At 33.6% G+C, this 16,901-nt stretch overlaps 1 protein-coding gene across 1 annotated transcript in view; it reads left to right on the forward strand.

Annotated features, from left to right (window-relative positions):
* Nucleotides 1–2,359: 2,359 nt before the first annotated feature.
* Nucleotides 2,360–16,901, forward strand: part of LOC123537572 (uncharacterized) — a 30,012-nt gene continuing 15,470 nt past the window's right edge. The window contains exon 1 of the mRNA XM_053528950.1: nt 2,360–2,719. The gene's annotated coding sequence lies outside the window, so the exon portion shown is untranslated. The remainder of the gene's footprint in view (nt 2,720–16,901) is intronic.

Genomic DNA, 16,901 nt, shown 5'->3' on the forward strand with positions numbered 1-16,901 from the left:
ATACATTTATGTTGGTGTAACGTTAAAGATAACACAACAGAGGAACCGCTGTGCAAATACGCTTATGTATATGGGTTATTTTAACAGTACCTGATCAGCAATGTTATATTCGACGCTAGGCCTGGATCCAAATAGGTGTTTGCGCCGAGTGTGAACCAGTTACGCAAAATCCACTAGAGCGGATGCATCGTTGCAAACCAACGCACTGCTTTAATATCAGTTATTTTTTATTACATACTTATTTAAATTCTGTAAAAAATCGGCAGAAAAAGTAAATATGAACAGGCAGAAAAAATCCGTATTTTACCTTTTGTACTGTATGTTACCGGTCTATTTTCACTAATATGTGACCCGAACCAGTTTTATAAATAGCGCACATAAAACTTTTAACATCTTAGATCGTCATGTTGAACACCTATTGTAGGCAATGTAAATATTTACACATGAAATTTACGCCCATGCCCTTGCGTGATAGTCCGTATAACTTTCTTACAGCCAGTTTAAATATGTTTTATCCTGTCATATATGATAAAAACGCTACAGTTTTTTCGATGGTAAAATTCAGGTATATCATTTTCAACACCAAAGTTTAGAAAAAACAACAACAGTTTTGAATTTGTTTGAATGAATCATTTTAAAACCTATAGAACATTCTTATGAAATCCGGTAAGTGACACATTGATAATCGTATGTCTCGCTAGGATAATACTTAATAGGACAGTCGATATTGCAACGCAACTCACATCAATACGACGCAACATACCATAACTGAACACAAGAATGTGACGTTGTTGCACTGTCGTGAGTCTATAGCGCGAAATGTCGTGGTAAATATCAAATGCCACGCCGCGATGTCGTGTCTTGCCACTCATTGTCAAGTGTTGTATCGTACATCGCTCGCTTCGCATTGTCGTGTGTTGTATCAAGTTCCGCGTCGAATGTCGTGCTTCACGTTCTAAGCATATGCGAGGTTACAACTTACAAACATCATTACATGGTGCAAAAGAAGCAGAATCGTATTGGTGTCATTCAATTATCGAAATCGCAACACAGGGCATACGCATCAACAGCAACGTGAAGCGACACATGACACTATTTCGAGCAATTGTCGAAGAATGTGTTTCTACAGATGTCTTGTTTAATCTATTACACGGTCATATACGTTGCAATATTTTCTCAATTTTCGAAAAGAAATGTCAATGTAGTGACTTTGCCAGATTTACACAGGGAAAGGTTTTTGTCATAAAATTGACATGTTGGATTAAAAAAAATTTCTACTACCACTCTCTACCTCAAAAGTGATATTTAGTGATATTTAGTTTATGTCGCAGATCATGAAAACCCCTGTTTCGGACAATATTGTGAATCAGTAAAATTTTATACATATTAAAACCCTGCTCTCTAGGTAAGTGGATGAAGAATATGGCGGCCGTAAAGTTCAGTCTTACAGTCTATAAAATCTGTAAAAAGATCCTATGGTAGTAAAGAATGCATCCAGCGGAGTAATAGCAGCCTCGGTTTGATTGAGTCTGTTCATGGGAGGTAATGAAATGTGCAAAACCTCTCGCGGCTTAAGCGGAACTCTATTACACATTTATTGAACGGACTCCATGACCCCAAATAAAAGTATAATGTATGGATATAATGCGCTACTTAAAGAATGTACACGTAAAACATACTAAAATAATCAAATAATCATTTATTAACACATTTTTAGGCGAGATCAAACAGAACCAAACTTAGAGTAATAACATTTTTGCATTTTCGTTCAGTATAATATTTTTTCAATGACTTTAAATGATTCAATTAACCGAAATAAAATTTCATTGCAAACGGAGGCAGAAAATAACAAAAGCAATACTCTATTTAAATAAAAACTTTTGTTAAAGGAATTCATACAAGGTATAATTATTGAGCTGTGTATTGATTAATTTGATATCTATTCAAACAGGATATTAATTTATAGAAAATGATATACATAATTGCTGAAAAACATTCAATAGATAAACTTATGGCATTTTGAATAGAATGAAGTAAGGTATTGCAAAGAGGTCATTGAAGTGTCGTGAGAAGTTACGATAATGAAACACAAGAAGGTTGTGAAAGATTCTACGATACAATTCAACTGTAAAAATATCTCTGTCATAAAGTTCTTCATTCATGTGAATAGAATCATGCCTTTTAAATTTATTTCACAATTCTATAGCGAATGCATAATAATAATCAGATGCCATTTAAGCAGAATTACTTGCCGCCAGCAGGATAAAGGTTAGATATAAGCTTGTTTCGTATTAATGTATTGTTTTTAAATTTATGAGACACTTCTGTATACCATACCATTATTAACTGGAACAAGGCATGCGAAGACGAAATAGATAAAGGAGTTATAATTATTTCAGGTATTGTTTGTTACCTTTTGAAATAAGATCCTAATTTTGATTTAACAATTGAATAGATGGTAATTGTTTTAACAGTGTAATATAAAGATCAATATCTAGAGTTTGTCTAAAAACATTAATTATATTCTCTGCGGCTATCTCTACATTCGTTGTGGAACTATACATAACAAAGAGATTGAAATGAGGTTTAAATTTAGATAAATTAACAAGTGATTGAAACGTGTATAACAGCAGCTTACGTGTAGAGTTCAAAGGAACTGCTTCAAAAAAGGGTTAGTGTGAGGACTAAAGGAAGAACTACGAATCTGGAGAATCCTAAGGTTAGATTAATATTCTTTGATTCTGGCTGAGGAATATTAAGTAGAAACGATAATTTATGATATTTATTTAGACATACTGTTTTTAGACAGTTGGCGAAAGCCCCGAGAAAAAAATCTGTAGGCATTTTTTAGTACAATATGGTATCATACATCAAAATGTTCGTTGGGGTACATGGAATTCAGCCAGGGTGGAAACCAGGCTCAAATATCCTTATTCAAGTTTTTGTGAGGCCCCAAAAGGGGTGCACGTGATAAGAAATAATAAAGAAAATAAAATGTTGTTTAAATTACAGGTTAAGGTAAATCTGACTTAAATATATTATAGAGTGGAAAGATTCAATTATATAATATAATTTGACGTATAAATGTAATTTTCAAGTGAAATTAAAGACTAAGCGGCCCTAAATTGGGGATTCTCCGTCAGACGGCATTTACATGATGATGTGACGTATCCAATATGTTAAAATTTGTGGTACATTGGTATTAACATGTAATTAAGAAATGAATGTTTATCCTCTATAGTATCCAGTGCTAAACTAAGACATATTCCATTTTCTTTGAAATTTCATATATAATTCAAGAGGCCCCAAAAGGAGTTACACTCAATATGAACAATTTTAACCGGACATGCTGCATATCATTTTTGCCATCAACGTAACATTCAGTTAAGTGTTTGGATATACTCACGCAGTCTTAAAACATTAACTGTACTAAAACTTATTGTGTAAAGTAATTTTATTGTTTTTATTATTGCAGCATCGCTTTCTATTGAGGTCTGAGAACACTAAAACCGAGACTTTCGCAAAACACTTTGATACATATAGAATAAGTAACTCTGAGAATTTCAAGAAATTGTAAAGCCAATATATTACATATACATGTTACTTCGCTTCATTTCATTTCCTTATTTTCATTTAATTGTTACTACAATAAGAGTGCGTAAAATACCAGTTTATTGGTACTAACTTTTGAGACACATATAGTCAAATTGCCCAAATATGGTATACTGAACCGATATATACACTCAAAAAAGTAAACACGCAATATCACTTCCTGGCAAATATTTCATTTGTTTTTTGCAAAACATTGTGTGTAAATATTTGATGTACATTGATATACACATATAAATTGCCAAACTTTTCAAAATTCCAGTGCATCTGAAGAATAGTGAGAGCTATTCTGTTTACTCTGGTGTTGGTGTCGCCTTTGTTGACGTCCTCACCTTGGATAAGTTTTGCATGTAAGTTCATATCTTAGCAACCAATGCATGTGTTGGATTAAAACTTTACATAAGGCTTTTGTGTCATCTAACCTTTTGAAATAAAAATAATCTTGACTGAGTTTAATACAAAATATGATTCGTTTTCAACCTAGAATATCTGGTAAAAGTTTAGCATGTCCCTAAAAAACAAGGTGTATTTCAGAAACTACATGCATTTGATTGAAATTTCACATAGTGCTTCCGGTCAGCAAACCTCGGGAAATAACCAATATATGGTTTTGTAAGTCTTGCCCAGTCATGGTACTTGTTGAACTTAGAAGTTGTTGAATAGTCGAGCGCAAGGCTTTTGGGCAGCTATTGTTATTAAAACTGTTATCGGACTTTATCCATGGCCAGAACATGCATTTTTCAAAAATATTTTGTTGAAGCAGTGGTATGCCATAAGACCAATTGGCATTCAGTTGTTTTGAAATGGTGGAGTCACCAGATGTAATAATACTACTACAATATAGAAAACCTTGTGTGACATTACACGTAAATGCTTGTAATCACGTCTACATCACACAAAAGTGTTTTGCAAGGTAAAAACTTCAAACTTATCAAACTTAAACTCTTGGTCAATGTATTAATCATTTAACAGTATCAAGACTTTTACGGATATTTGGTATGTCATTCCTTACTGATGATCGAATTTCTGTATATCGAAATGTAATTGATATGAGTTTCTAAGGTGGTAGTGAAATGAATTACAACACAGGCGCCATATGCTCATGTAACACAAGTCATGCTTAGACTATCCTAAAGAATGGATGTTGCATTTTTACTTTTTGCGACTATTTTCAAAGCACAAGGCTAGACAAAAAAATCGCATGGACAAATATTCATTAAGAAAAACTACGTTCGAAGAAAGAACCTCCCCACTCAAACAAAAACCCCACATCAGTGATTGTATGGATGTGTACATGATTAACTTTACACTTAATATACATGAACAAAGTAAAATATATAGACAACGAGAAAGATACAGACACACAAAGGAACAAAGTGGAGCACGGATCTGGAACTGTCAGTTGCAAAAACACAACTTGGAAATTAAACCAGTAAAAAGTGAAGTGAACCTTTCTCACAATTTCTTTCAACTTTTGAGAGTTGCATAATAGTGTAAATAAAAGACGTAATGGCAAAGATACAAAATAAGCCTAACAACTATTAAGACATGTACTCAGTTCTTTTAACCTGAGCAAAATAGGCTTCTAGAGCATAATAAGCCTAGAACTGAAAAAATGACCATTAACAATCTTTTAATGTCAAGCTGAAACTACATGGAGGGCCTGGAATCTAGCGACCATCACTAAGGTGCCATGAAAATCATTTCATGCAGTCATTTGTACATAAAAATGCTTACTCTCAGGAATCCTTACAAGTATAACTATCGTTAATAACGAACAACAAAATATAAATACTTAATCTATTATCAAAATTGTAAACAAACAGATTTCACAGGTCCTGGACATTCTTGTTTCTATAGCATGAATAGCGGCGAGTATATGAGGACAAAGAAGAGCCGATATCTACAATCTGCAAGGCACACAATTACACAAAATACTAATGATTACATTATTTTTGAAAATATTAGAATTTTCTAGCCCCTTTGTGGCTACTTCATAAACACCACCTACAAAAAATGTAGTGTAAAATAACTACCTTAGAACAAATATTAAATTGCTGTGAAGAAAATATTCTGGTAAATTTTATGGTTTACAACATATGAATTTACCAATTTTTTTTTTAACAAACTTTAAAATTTGCTTATCAATTATTCTACAATAACATGACCCCATAGTGGTGCCTTTTTTTTTTTATTCTTTTGTGTATTAGAATGCCTGTTATACACCTGAACCTTAAATACTCAACCTTACTATCGTAGAGATTTCACAAATAGAGTAAAAACAATATACTTCTAAATTATGCGATACCTATCAAAAATTTCAAAATATTTTTTTAAAAACCCTGTAATGGGCCTCAAATTCTAAAATAATTAGTGTGATGAACATATTTATTCATATTACAATACATTTAATCTAAAACAGATACACATTTCATCAAATAATGATAAAAATGAAAATTTTCTTTAATTTCCCTTAAAATTAAGAAAAAAACTAATTGTCCCCTTTTGGGGCCTCACAAAAAAATAAAAATGGATTTTTGAGCATGGTATCCACCCTGGTTGTATAGAAGAAAGAATAACGAACGTTTTAAGGTATGATACCATATTGTACTAAAAAATGCCTACGGATTTGTTAACCAGGCCTCTTTTCCAAGTTAGCCAACTGTCTATTTCTTTTTTGGGGGAAATAGATGAGTGGAATACCACAACCTATCTGCCAATAGAAGAAAACAGAAACAATACTATTAAAAGAAATATCCTTACAAAGCATTGAGGTTGTTTAATTGCACAATTATCCTACAGTAGTCAATAACAAAACAAAAATCAGTCAAGTTATATTTGTAACATCATAATTGTACCTAGACTTTATCTGCACATGTACATTGTAGACACCAAAATTTATAACCGCTATTGTTAGGATGGCGCAATATAAACTATTTAAGAGAGGTTTCAGTGGTTAAGTAGTTTATGCCGCTGACATAGAATCCCTTGCCTTTTATCGCTGTGGACTGTGCGTTTGAAACGTAGTTTGGGGTGTAAAATTATTTCATGTGAGGAAGCCAGCCATTCTGCTAGCTCACAAAAGGCCGTAGTCTCTACCAAAGTGCTCGTGTCCAAAATGATACCATGTGTCCTTCCGCCACTATTTAAAGCAGATAAGTCGCCATGTTACCTATGATTGTGTCTATGGGACGTTAACTTCAACTTAAAAGCCTTTCCCGACTTGAAAATTACCTTTTCCGCCTTTTATAACAATAATGCTGATAATTCTTAAGTTGCATTAAGTTAAATAAACTCTGTCAAAGTTAAACGAATGTGTGTCTAAATTACGTTCAGTCAGGTTTTCAGAAAAAAAATCATTTTCTTTATTTGATTCCTGAACCCACTAACAGTTTCAGTAAATTGTGCGTGAATGTTTTACTAAGGCTTTTTCTGGATATTGATTTTGTTAATTTTACAGAGAAAAGTTTCTCAGCCTGAATGAAATTTAGATAACTTTGTCGAAACGTCGAAACAACACTCGAACTAAACAAAATAAAACAAGCAAAAAAAAAAAAAAAAAAAAAATGATTTGATGTTGACCATTTGCAGCTTGTCATGTGTACGTTTTGGTGCTTAATAATGTTAAGTGAAACGTTTTCCATATTAAGATAGAACGCGACACTTTGCTAACTTTCGAGTAGCGTCTTGAAATTTTGCATGTGTAAAGTTGACCATATTTCGAACAAGATGCAGTTTATTTTATACCAATAGAGTCAACCAGATTTTGTACACGAGACGTCAAAGTTGACCACCAAAGCCCGTTTTTGAAACTGACGTTGCCGCGTATCCTTGGCAACTGTTACGGGTGTTGCAACGGCACCAGTCAATAAATTTTCTTAAATTATACATTATTCGACGAGACTTATTTTTTCCTTAGTTTATGGTGGTGTAAAAATCATTGTTTTACACCGACAAATCTTTGAAAAATGGAAAGAAAATCGCCGTTTTTGTCTAAAAATTGACGTTCAGTTTCGCAGCTTTTTTCGGCTTTAAATCAGCATATTACAAAATCCCTGAATTAAATTTTTGATTTTTTTTCAATAAACGGTGTTTAAAATTCATACCAAGTCCAAATGACAAATAAAACTGGTGGGGGGGGGGGGGGGGGGGGGGGTCACCGACTTAGTTTTTTCAGTACATGTGATGTTGTTTCCCCCACCCCCATGCGTAAATTTTGTACCATAATTCGACGTCTGCAGATACGTTCGAGACATCATAATTCAGCCATTTTGAAAAAATCGCTTTTAATATATTTTCTATATAATAATGATTTTTTTTTCATCTTTTTCTTATTCAAAGTACCAATTTAACAAGTTTTCCGTTGTAGTACACTGCTAAAATGAAGGATACATACATATGCAATTGTGTAGATAGTTCGGAAATTTCACATTTGAAACAAAAAGTTAAAGCATAATTATTGTAAAATATCATAGATCAATATTATACAGCAGTTTCATATATCTTTAAGTTTGTCTTCCACGAGAGTAAAGCTTAATTGTTTCGTGTTTTTCTTGATATTATCCCTTTTCCTCCATAAGCACACGCGCACGCACGCCCGCACATCCCATTGTCATACGTTATTACTATTTCGTTTCTAACTTCTCCAGCCTAGTAACATATGACAATAAGATTATTTTCTATGGTCTCTTCCGGTTACTTATCAGCTCCACGCAAATGTTCACATATTTTGACGGTGGGATTTGGTTTTACTAGTCAGAGTATTTTGAAATTTTATAGAAAAGGGCACTATTTGAGATATGAGTTTCAGGACAATCATGATATGAGCCGCGCCATGTGAAAACCAACATAGTGCGTATGCTATGCGCAGGTTGGTCTGGATCCATGATGGTCGCAAATGCACTATGTTGGTTTTCCCATGACACGGCTCAATAAGAGGTATCGCTTTGAATACTATCCTAAAGTAACATTAACGCATAAGCGTAGCTTTATAAAATTCTGATGAATGAACTGCTAAATTCTTTGAAAATTGTTACATTCTGAATGTTGACATCTCAGACGCTTATTGAAATATAAATGAATAAAAGATAAAATCTTACACATATACATATACTGGTATAAATCCTAGTATCTCGTAAATACGAAACCAGGACTAGCAAGTTTGAGCCGTCGGTCCTATGTACAAACTTATGATTCTTGAGTCGCTCAAATAGATAATTACAACATAGAATTATACATGTTTAACCACTGATGAGTTACAGCGAGTTTCAACACAGCCACTGTTTTTTGTGTTTCTTTCTTTTACCCCATCCGCTTAGCTCAGTTCTATGAATCGGTTTTCGCTCCCTGGGTAGGGCATGACAATTTGGTAGAAGGTATCTGTCCGAAATCATTCGTTCTCCACCTCCGATTTTATGTGGTTAAGTTGAAAGTTACTTGTTGAGGAACACTGGTTAGGTTAACCGACCGCCTATCTTAACAGAAAACAGCGCTAAACCTAAAACAAACAAAGAGTTTTATTTCTTTTTTATTTTATGGAATATCTATCATTTTTAGCAGAGTATTTACTCGTACATGTACTTGCTATGTTTGATAGGCCTCTAATATTAGGAAAAATATTATATATGGAATATGTTTTTATTATGTGTCTATGAACACAAGGATAACCTTTCTTAAAACACATCTCTGGAGAGCTAAAACCTCTTTGTAAAGGATGGTGTTTCTATATAGCGTTGTTAATAAAGTAACCTTTTCAGAGCAACAGCCTCCGTACAATGAATATAAATTCTGTTTCCCCGTGGCTGCACTTTATTTGGAATCGGGGTATCTAACTATTCTCGAAACAACTGAAATATTTCCAAAACGTAAAATTTTTTATAAAGTTAAATAAATTTTTGATGTTTATTCCAACATGATGACATAACGATATTAGGGCTTTTAATTTTTCTTATTATTTTTGTGAATGTTTGCAATGCCGTGTGTATCAATTATGTATAATCATGAACTTAAGAGGTAATTCAAGAAATCGTTGCAAAGTTGTAAAGGACTCTTTTGACTAATTTCTTTTAAAATAGGTTAAAAAGACATATGAGAACCCGTTTAATTACGTATTTTTATCTGGGGTAGGGGTAGAGTAATGTAATTCAGCGTAATAATTTCGTCCACGGTAACAGAGTTTTAAAGGCTATTTTGAAATAGCCTTTAAAACCTTTAAAATTAAGATTCACAGAAACAAATACTCATTGCGATTAAATAAAGTTTTCATCGTCATATTTCTTTTTAGTCAAATTATATTGCTTGGGTTTTACATTAGACAAGATTAATTAAAGCATATTTTTTATTCAAAACTCAACGTCATATTTGCAGCTCTGACGTAACTTTAACATAAATATCGAGTCTAAGATTAAGTGATCACCACAAATTATATACTATTTTAAATGCAGATACTTGTTGACTGAACAGAACGATTTACGAAAACAGTCCGACGTGAAATCACGGTTCATCAAAAATGGACGTCTAAGGATTGCGGAGAAAAAAGTAACAGAAATATCAAAACTGTAAATTACGTATTATATGAGCAATATGCCGGATATTAAATTAAACAAAACGGAACCCAATAACTTCTGAATTTAGGCGCATTCCACCTTAATTATAGCAAATTGTGTCCATTTGACGCATTTAAAGATACCAAACGCTTCGGATTTTCTTTTTCTTTTTTGCACCAGTGGCACGTTATATAATATATTGAAATGTACTAAGATTTCACTTTTTAACACGTTTCATCATTGTTTATATATAAACGTCTTGCCACGGAACAAAATGTTTGTTCTTGTTTTGTAAAAGTTCTTTAAGAACCAGTAAAACACTAAATGGTGCAGCTGATAAGCTAAACACAATGGCCAAATCATGATGTCTTAAACGTATCTGCAGACGTCGAATTATGGTACAAAATTTACGCATGGGGGTGGGTGAAATAACATCACATGCACAGAAAAATCTGAGTCGGTGACCCCCAGTTTTATTTGTCATTTGGACTCGGTATACATTTTAAACACCGATTATTGAAAAAAATCAAAACTTTAATTCAGGGATTTTGTAATATGCTGATTTAAAGCCTAAAAATGCTGCGAAACTGAACGTCAAGTTTTAGTCAAAAACGGCGATTTTCTTTCCATTTTTCAAAGATTTGTCGGTGTAAAACAATGATTTTTACACCACCATAAACTAAGGAAAAAATAATTCTCGTCGAATAATGTATAATTTAAGAAAATTTATTGGCTGGTGCCGTTGCAGTACCCGTAGAAGTTGCCAAGGATACGCGGCAACGTCAGTTTCAAAAATGGGCTTTGGTGGTCAACTTTGACGCTTGTGTACAAAATCTGGTTGGCTCAATTGGTATAAAATAAACTGCATCTTGTTTGAAATATGGTCAACTTTACACATGCAAAATTTCAAGACGCTACTCGAAAGTTCACAAAGTGTCGCGTTCTACCTTAAATAGCTTCTCAGCAATAACTGATGACGGGATTTTTAAGCTCGCAAGCCTTGAGCAGCATCAGATAGCATAAGGTACATTTTAACAACGCTTAAAATCAATAATATGAAGATTTAAGAAAAGTTTACGAATGTAAGCTAATAATCTTTGAATACCTTTTTCAAATAGTCGACCGCGCTGTGTGTAATATCCCTTACTTAATAAAAAACTTTCATGAGTTTTAAAATTCGTTTAATATACGTACAACCGACCGTAATGCAAGATATGAACAGAAAAAGTACAAAAATCAAAATACTATGTACATGTATCAAATGGCTTGCCATACTTGAAATCATTTTTATGTCGTGTTATTGGCACTGTTTAGTGTCTCAGCATGACCATTTCGGTCTGGGTGGTTCCAATACTCCCGCTTTCATAGCCCTGGGTATTGTATAATCACCCTTAAATATGGTGCCTGCTTTTTAATTTTTGTCTTTTGACAGTTCCTGTGATATGCAAGCTCCATAACCTTAGATTCCCTTTCTAAATTCCAGTTTGTTTAGCTCTGCCCATTGTTTTTTCTCGTTTGTGGCAAACCCATTACTTTATCTGGGGACCAAACGCCGCTTTTCATGGAATTACACGCCACAACACGTGTATTATTGAAGGTTTCATGTGCACCGCCGTTTGTATACATCTGTGGATGCTCTAAATTGCTTTTTGTACTTTTAGCATGTGCAAATGAGTTCTGCTCAACCCGGGGCTAGAGGGCATGGACGCTAGAATGCATTTCAACTACCGTCCATGAACAGACTCAATCAAAACGAATCTGCAACATTTACGTTTTTATCGTGTTGCGCGACCTGTGAAGTTTCCACTTTTTCTATTTTATTAATGTTTTTGTCATGAAATTGACCCCTTTCCTAGTAAGAGGTCAAAAATCCCATTTCAACATGATATTTATTCACATAGTTTTATCGTAGTCCTAAACGTTTAAGTCTGATGGAAATCTTTGAGTGGGTGCATTTTATCTTCTTCTTCAAAATATAATGTACCTACTTCTAATAGAAACATATTATATATGGTTATCTAAGAAGAGCATATGCCGCAAATGTTGCTCTCATTATAATTATCCAATTATCAAAGCACGCACTTGAGGGGGTTAGGGGCTTTGGGAAAGAGGCAAAATAAATTGCGATAATGCAACCGACAGCATTGCCAGATGCACGATGACATCTGTCGGTCAAAATTTAAATAAGTATGTTCAAAATGAGATCCGACTCTATGGTTATATTATTTTATTTATATCTTCAGTTTATAATGAATTTACCTAAGCGTATGTAAAAGGTAAGAACAAACAGTTATATGTTTTTGAAACAATTTATGTTTTCAAAACAAGCAAATGTGTTTTCAAGTTAGCAGGAGAACGGAAAAATCCGTCATGGCTACCCTAGGATAGCAGGTGTGACTTCTACACAGCCTCTAGCTCACTAACTGTCTTAATTAATAAGCTCACCTGAGCACAAACTACTTTGGATGAGCTATTTTGATCGCTCAACGTCCGGTCCGTCCGTCAGTTCATTCACACTTTCCTTTAAATAATGTCTCCTTCTAAACCGTCAGGCCAATTTGGATGAAACATTGCTGTATTGTCCATGATAAGAGTGCAGTAACAATACCAAGAAACCAAAACAAGATATATTGAAACAGCTGGTATACTCACAATTGTTCACAATAATCCAGATAAATATGATTACAGTGGTATAAGTTACCACCAAGATTATCTTACTTGGTTTGCAAGAATCCTAAAATACTACTGTAACTTGACACACAAGGTAATGTCCAGAACAGGATTTCCCTGAAAAATGACATACAAAAACAATGTATTCAAAAACCCTGTAACAAGTAGGTCAAATAATAAAAGTAGCACGCCAATACGTGGTAAGTTGGGTTTCAAGACATATTTATATAAGTAACTCTGGCAGTCGCTGTATAGTCAGGAAATGTATCAGCTGTACAAGCACACGCATCTTAATGGACCGGATAGAATGTTGATGTTAGATGACAGATCATTGCTGGTTTGCTGCGGCAATTATTTTGTTAACATTCATAATGCCTAAGGGAGATCTGAAGTAAGGGCAAGTGATGATAAATGGTCTTAAGCTACCAACATAGAAATGCTACAGTCATCATGATGATGAAGTCTATATTGGCTGCTGTAGTAATCAGCTGAAAGTGTTTAGTACGAAATGAACAGTCACAACAACTATATCTAAGTAAATTGATAAAGTAAATAACGATATAAATGATATTTAACTGTCTATAAACTGTATAAAGATAAAATGAAACACAATTTCAGGATTCTAATTACATTTTGATTTCTCAAAACAAAGAAATAATTGACAATTAATGTTTCAAAATATTTGACTTCTATGCAAAACCATTCTGTACACAAAATGATTACATAAATGAAAATATTAAAGCTATTTAAAATTAGAAACATCATTTAATGTTATTATGCAATTTGCTTTATTGCATGTAACCTTATATATTTAGCTTTAACAAATGTATTAGTATGATATCTGTGATTTATAGACTTTGAATATCTAAACTGAATTAGTTTGTTTTTGTCAGTTTACAACTGTTAGATATATCTATGATTTATTACCTTATTAGTCTGATTTTGACTCTTCAAGCAATTTTATCTTCTATGTATTACAACCGTCTTTTTGTCCACGAGGTCTTTTGTTTTAATAGGCTACCATTGGTAAATTAATTCTGAATTGATATTTTAATGAAGAAATTACGGCGCTTTGTGCACATACTCTACTGTAAGAAAGAGCAATACAAAGAATTAATGTAAAATACAGCATACAAGAAAACTAATATGTCAGAATAAATAGCTTATAAGTATACGATATAAAAGAAAAATATCAGTCATGTGATTAAGAATTAGATAGAAATATTCATCCCTCGGGCACCCGCACACGGGTGGTAACTCGGCAGTCTTAGTTACCATCCAATACGCTGGTATCCTCTGGACCTATACTTCTATCCAGTTCGTAAACCAAACATGAGCTTCTTTAATGAAAAACAAGTGAATGAAGTATTGCCATGCAATACAAAGTCCCCTACTGGAAGGTATCTAATATTCTCTACATGAAACAATATCTGTCATAGTGTATAAAATGTAAAATATCATACTATATATATCCGGTACACTATTTTATATTAAAATTTTGCATAAACAAAAGCCTACAGTTGTTAATACAAAACCCTTTACCAAGTATAGATAGGTCAAGATAAACGTAATAATTGGATGTAACATGCATGTTGTACCACAGGAAATTGGTCTCGATTTTTGCCTATGGCCAGTAATAAAAAAGTACAATAAAAGACATTTATAGTAAAAACAAAGGGAAGAAATTCTAAAAACAAGGGTGCCACATGGTGGTGAACATTTGTGCCAAGTTACATCAAATTTCCTCCATGCATGAAGAAAAAAAAGAGCTGTCCGTAAGACAGCCAGTGCTCGACTACTCGAACAGAAGCAAGAATATATTAATCTAATGTTGAAATATCAATAGAGTTCCAATCGAAACTTTAACAGGATTTTTCTAAGCCCAAAAGGGGACAGAATTTGCCCCAAATACAAGTCTAAGTTATGGGACTTGATCCAGTGAGGTTGGTAATTGACCTAGATAAAATAAGTTTCAAAGCTATATGCCTTTAAATGATAGCCGTATGTACTTACTTGAAAACTATAACCAAGGTGTGATGCCGACGCCGACGCCTGAGTGAATAGAAAAGCTAGACTAGTCAACAATTGTTGCAATCAACTAGTTTTATAACGCTGAAGACACGTGAAGTTTCAATTTAAAATATCTGCAATTGTTTTGCAGATTCAAACCTTTAACCAGAATTTTAAAGTCCAAAAGGGGGCATAATTTGCCCAAAACACATGTCAGAGTTATGGAACTTGACCCAGTGAGGTTGGTAATTGGTCTAGAAAAAGAAGAAAAACAAATTTCAAATCTATATGCCTTTAAGATATAGCTATACGTAGCTGTATGCAAAACTTTAACCAGGATTTTCCAAGTCCAAAAGGGGGCATAATTTGGCCAAAATTCAAGTCAGGGTTATTGGACTTGATGCTGTCAACTAGTTTTATATTCCTGAAAACACGTGTGAAGTTTCATTTCAATATCTGCATCTGTTTATGAGATAGTTACTTGCATGTAAAACTTTAATCAGAACTTTTTAAGTCCAAAGGGGGCATAATTTGGTCAAAATAAATGTCAGAGTTATATGACTTGACCCAGTGAGGTTGGTAATTGACCTAGAAAAAGAAAAAAAGTTTTGAAGCTATATGCTTTTAAATGATAGCCATATATACTCGCACGCAAAACTTTAACCAGGATTTTCGAAGTCCAAAAGGGGGCATAATTTGGCCAAATTGCATGTCAGAGTTATGGGATTTGATCGAGGGGTGAATGCGACAAAATGCTAAGTGCATTTCATGAAATTTTACAGGAGAAGGAAAAAACATTCCCATTGCTTCATAATTCTGGCAGCTGTTGTAATATTTTTAAATCTGATTGAAAACAACTATATTCTTTTTAATCTAGTGGAATGTTTAAAGGAATGTCTGACAGAAAAGAAATTTTAATTAAAATGTCACTTAGAGCTTTTTCGCACTCCAAATAGGTACAAATTTGCAAAAAGGTAAGTGCGACAAATTTCTAAGTGATTTTATATTTTATTATGAAAGGGACATAAAATTCATCATTTTGTACCCATTTTTTTGTAGTTTGAAATCATTTAATAAAATGAACCTTACTAAAACCATGTCACATAAAACTTTTTCGCAGTCAGTTTTGTTTACTATTAGAAAACTTTGTGAGCTTCAAGAGTCTTAGTGACATTATAAGTAAACCCTTTATATGTATAGGTCATCCAAAGTTTTTTCAGCTTTTGAGCTTATTTTTCTTTAGAAGGAAATATTTTTCATGTACAGTATCTAGTAAAACAACATGGTGTTTGATGGCTGGACACAAGAAGTGGACCCTTAAATTTCTTTCACAGTAATCAAAAGTAGTGTTCACTGTACAGGGCATAGCATAACGAATGAAACTGCTTTATCTGCTGATTATCTTTTCAATAATACATGAAAATATTTATAACACTAAATATGGAAATAACACATAATTGTTTTCCATTTAATTTCTTTAAAGGTTTTCAAACTTCAGTAATTTCTCAGACTCACAATTACACTGAACAAAAATGGCTAGCCAATCACAGTGTGTCTTTATAAATTACCGGTATATTCTTTGGCTTAGCTGGTGTATCAGTTTTAAGACTATTATAAAAACTGTATTTCAGACTTGAAATTTTCTAAAAGTCATCACAACATTATTATGTTAACGTCTCGTCAACATGATACTTAGCGTCATGTATGCATCTAGAAATAGTGCTTTCAAATTTGATCCAAATTTTTTACTTAATAGCATGTTTGAAACGAAATGTAACATTGCACAACTGATGTGCGTGAAATTAGCCAGAGCAGCCAGAGTAGTCAGAGTTCAGCTAGAGTTTAGCCAGTGTAGCCAGAGTTCAGCCAGAGTAGCCAGAGTTCAGCCAGAGAAGTCATAACTCTGTTTACTCTGGCTGGCCGGAGTAGCAAGAGTTCAGCCAGAGGTTCATAACTCTGGTTACGCTGGCTGGCCAGAGTAGCCAGAGTTCAGCCAGAGTAGCCAGAACTCTGGTTACTTTGGCTGATCAGAGTAATCAGAGTTTCTAGGATTTTAACATGTTTTTG

The sequence above is a fragment of the Mercenaria mercenaria genome, chromosome 17 (assembly GCF_021730395.1).
Source record: "Mercenaria mercenaria strain notata chromosome 17, MADL_Memer_1, whole genome shotgun sequence".
Classification (NCBI taxonomy): domain Eukaryota; kingdom Metazoa; phylum Mollusca; class Bivalvia; order Venerida; family Veneridae; genus Mercenaria; species Mercenaria mercenaria.